The sequence below is a fragment of the Saccopteryx bilineata genome, chromosome 4 (genome assembly GCF_036850765.1).
Source record: "Saccopteryx bilineata isolate mSacBil1 chromosome 4, mSacBil1_pri_phased_curated, whole genome shotgun sequence".
Taxonomy (NCBI): Eukaryota; Metazoa; Chordata; class Mammalia; order Chiroptera; family Emballonuridae; genus Saccopteryx; species Saccopteryx bilineata.
Window position 1 is genome coordinate 7,862,437 of NC_089493.1, and position 4,584 is coordinate 7,867,020.

The window sequence follows — 4,584 nt, forward strand, 5'->3', positions numbered from 1 at the left end:
TCAATGTCATCGTATTAAATTTAATTTTCTAAATAAAAAAACAGGCCTGACCAGGCATTGGTGCAGTGGATAGAGCATCAGACTGGGATGTGGAGGACCCAGGTTCGAGACCCCAAGGTCACCAGCTTGAGCACAGGCTCATAGGTTTGAGCAAAGCTCACCAGCTTGAGCCCAAGGTCACTGGCTCAAGCAAGGGGGCACTGGGTCTGCTGTAGCCCTTCCCCCATCAAGGCACATATGAAAAATCAATCAATGAAATCAATTGATGTTTCTTATCTCTCTCCCTTCCTGTCTGTCTGTCCCTATCTGTCCCTCTCTCTAACTCTGTCTATGCCACAATAAATAAATAAATAAATAAATAAATAAATAAATAACAGAAAAGAGGTAGGAATCATACAGCATCTGAACACGCGGGTAGCCAGTAGATGAGCTGAGCCAGCTAAAATGAGAAGTGAAATAAACTGAAAGAAGGACAACTTGGTAACAGTGATAATAATGAATCTAGGTGAACGGAACCCTGCTTGGTCATAGTAGGAAATCAGTAAATATATTCTGAGCTTTGAAAAATGAGAAATAAAAGTATAAATTCATATGACTTCAAAGATTTAATAATAGAAAAAACTAAAAATTATTTCCTTGGAGAAGACTGAACGTGTGAATGGGGTTCACAGACTCTCGGGGGTTTTTTGTTTGTTTTTATAATAAATTTTTGTATTCTTTGACATTTTTAAGCAGATGTAAAGAATAATTTGACTTAACACATTTTTAAGGGAAAAATATTACATATATCTGAGCTTATGAGAGAGGGGCTTGTGCCACTTCTTTGTTTTTAGTGTTGTTTTTTTTTTTAATTTTTCTGAAGTGAGAAGCAGAGAGCAGAGAGACAGACTCCTGCATGTGCCTGACCGGGATCCACCGGCATGCCCACCAGGGGGCGATGCTCTGCCCATCTGGGGCATTGCTCCGCTGCAACTGGAGCCATTCTAACGCCTGAGCTGGAGGCCATGGAGCCCCCTCAGCGCCCAGGCCAACTTTGCTCCAATGGAGCCTTGGCTGTGGGAGGGGAAGAGAGAGACAGAGATGAAGGAGAAGGGGAAGGGTGGAGAAGCAGATGGGTGCTTCTCCTGTGTGCCCTGGCCGGGAATCGAACCTGGGACTTCCACACGCGGAGCCGACGCTCTACCGCTGAGCCAACAGGCCAGGGCTACTTTCTTGTTTCTTTAAACACTAATCCATTTTATTTTTGTTGGGATGATCTGGGATTATGTAATCAGATTTCCTTCTCTTTTTCTTCTTTTTAAACAGTTTTTCAGAAGCACAGCTGCCTCCTTCACTCCCTCCTGGTTAAAGGCTGAGAATGGGATTATAAACATCCTTCTCCAGAACTGTTTCAAACGGTTCAGTTGAAGATTCAGGAAAGAATCATACCCTACCTGGAAGCAGCCCTCATTACCAAAAGACATGCTCCCTCTTCCTTCACCCAAGGTCATCGCCACAGGGGCCTGTCTTTCCTAAACCTCCCCCTTTTTCTTTTTTTTAATTTACTCTGAACTTCATGAGGGTGATCCATTGCATATCAAAGAACCACAACAGTAGTAACAATATTAAATAGTTAGCTGATGTTTATTGAATACTCTGTGGGCCAGGCATTGTTCTGAGGAGTTTCAAACCTGGTACCATTTCAGCCTGGTCACAGGTAACAGTCCCCGGGGGGCAGCTGGCAGGGGACTGAGGGTAGCACCCGGGCCGCCGCCTGGGTGACTACCCAAGCTCTGCCGCAGACTGTTGTACGTGAAGACAGCTCACTTGTAACCTTTCTGTGACTCAGCTTCTGTCCCCACACACCGGGAACAATAACAGTACGTACCTCCCGGGGTTTTTGGTGAGGATTCAATGAGTCAATACTTGTAAGCACTTAGAACAGCAGCTGCCACATAATAGGCAATGAAACATAATGGTAGTATTATCCCAATTTTATAAATAAGAACCGAGTGGCGCAGGGAGTCCATGGGGAAGCGCAGATCTCAGCCTGGAGGTCTGACTCCTTCCTCAGCTCGCTGCACTGAGCACCGATGGGGCGGAGGGGGGTGAGAGGCTCCCACCTTCCTCACTGGCTCAGGCGGAGGCCACCAGGCTTTGAGGGGATAGCAACGTGATTTCGGAGCCCAGCCGCGCCCCTTCCCTGTGGCTCTGTGGCCCTGCTCAAGTTTCTAACCTCTCTTGCTTTGTTTCCTCATTAACGGAGCGTTACAAACCTCCTCTGCTGGGTGACAGACAGGATAGGTTAAGAGAATGTGTGGCCAGCAGTCGAAGCCTCGTTCAAAAGCAGTCACCAGGGAAGACCTCTGTCACTGTCTTTTCCCACCCAGGCCTGCGTCTGCCCTCTGGAACCTCTCACCATGACGGGAGATGTCAGAGCAGCCACCAGTCAGTTCGAGTCCCCCTTGGCTGTGAAGTAGGCCCTTCCTGTGCCCCGAACACCGAGCCTGGCAAGTGCATGTGTTCACGCACGTCATTTCTATCACCATGGTCAAGAAATGAAGAAGGGGAGGTTTGAGATTCAATGCGCTGTAAAGAGGAAGGTCCCAGGATGTGACTCGAAGCCCTCTACCTGATAAGGACATGTTTATACTCTGGTTAACAGTGGATGGTCCGTTGCCCCCCACCCCGTACCCCTGGGTCCTTTGTCTGTGAATGACTAGATCAGTTCTTAATGGTGAACCCACACATCAAGAGAGAGAGAGAGAGCCCTGTGTGATCAGCTTTCACGAATGATACCTGCCAATTCCTTGGCTGGAAACTGTCACGGACACATTTTGTAATTGGAAAGTGGCCCTCTGAGCCCAGCCTGGTCGCACTGAGTCCTCCTGACAGGCAAGAGGAAGCGCACGTTCTTGACGCTGGCAGAGGGGAACCGAGGGTCACAGAGATGAAGACGTGCTCAGGACAAGCTGGCCAGGAGGGCCGACCCCGCCCCCCTTCCCGGCGCTCTTCCTGTGTCCTGTTCTGCTGTCCTCAGAGCCCGCCCCTGCAGTCCCAGCAACCCCTCCCGCGGATGCTGGAGGGAGCCCCAGTCGGGGACACACGTGTTCTCAGTGTGTGTCACAGCCTCTGATGGAATGGGATTAAAAAAAAAAAAGAAAGAGCAACAACAACAAAAATGATTACCTTGTTTTTTATGCAAAGGGTTTCCGGTCATAGACACCTTTTGAGATCTAATTACTTCTCAGGAGGCAAAAGTGATTATGTTGATTTTGCCTCAACACTCAAAACTGCAGCAAACTATGAACAAGCTGTGGGCCCCCCGCGGCTGGCTCCGGGCCTCGCTGGCCCCCTCCTCGCACAGGGGACGAGGAGGGGTGGGGAGGAGCCTGGCATCCCCAAAGAGCCACAGTTCGGGGCCCTGACGACACTCAGCAGAAAAACCACTGAGCCTGCTGCCCAATGGCAGAAAGCAAATCTAGTGTCCCAGCATCTGCATTTCCAATATTGATGCCGAGTCCGGCCTCCGCGGAGCTCAGGGCTAGAAGCATGCAGTCTCCCCCCCCCCCACCCCCGCACCTTGTTTGTGTAGGGCAGGGGGTCGATTAGAAAGGTCCTCTCTCTTCCCTCACATCGAGCAGCACGGCTTAGTTCTGAAATTAGCACAGGCGCATGCCACCCTGCAGGAAATAAGAACTTCCTCCTCAACCCCAACTCCACGTTGGGTAAACAGCGTTGACCACCCACACGTAGAGACGCTTTGTGGGGAAAATGACTCTCCCTTTCTCCCCCTCTTTGTGATTTGGTAAAGCAGAGTCCTGAGGAGGAGGGGATTCCGCCCAGAAAGTCTATTGTTGTCTAGATTTATGGACAAACCCGGTCGGGGTTTGTTTTGCAGAAGATACAATACAATTTCCATAAATATACAATTACACACGCGTGGGAAAATATAAATCACAGTTTGGTCACGTGGGGGAGGGTAGTATGGGCATTAAGAAAAGAAAGAACATCACATGGTGTCCTTGGAAGACTAACTGATTACTAAATTTTCCAAGGTCCCGTGGGGAAGAGCAGTCCCTCACTTGTTCGATAACTGTTCACCAAGTGCCTGTTATGTGACAGTCACCGCTCAGAACACTAAAGGTTCTAATGAAGAAGGGACATCCTTTCCGCCTACTGTATAGGGTTTTCTGTCTCGGAGGGGAAAGGGGATTCGGACCTGTAAACATCACCTAGGTTGATCTCATATGCACGTCATGGATGTGGGATTTTGGGGCACAAAAGTAACAGAAAGACGTTACTTAAGTTTGTGATCACCGAGTGAGCACGCCACCTTACTCACATTTTGTAGATGAGAACACTGAAATTCAGAGAGGCCGAGCAGCTGCCCAAGGCCGCCAGCTACACAGGGGTGGGTTCTGAGCCCACATCCGCCCGCCTGTGGGGCCTGGGCTCTGCTTTCTTTTAGGACAGCTGGGGTGTTTCTGCTTGTCTCTCCTACATTGTCATTGCAGGATAACAACTTGTCACGTCGCGAAACCGGGGCCGGGACAGTTTGTGTGTTTCTGGATTTAATGGGGCAGCTTCACAGTAATTTTCTTT

General features: G+C 49.2%; 1 non-coding gene across 1 annotated transcript; it reads right to left on the bottom strand.

The window, feature by feature from the left end:
* Positions 1 to 1,129: 1,129 nt before the first annotated feature.
* On the bottom strand, positions 1,130 to 1,205 carry TRNAA-CGC (transfer RNA alanine (anticodon CGC)). Its single transcript has one exon. It is a non-coding gene; the product is annotated as a tRNA-Ala (tRNA).
* Positions 1,206 to 4,584: the final 3,379 nt, after the last annotated feature.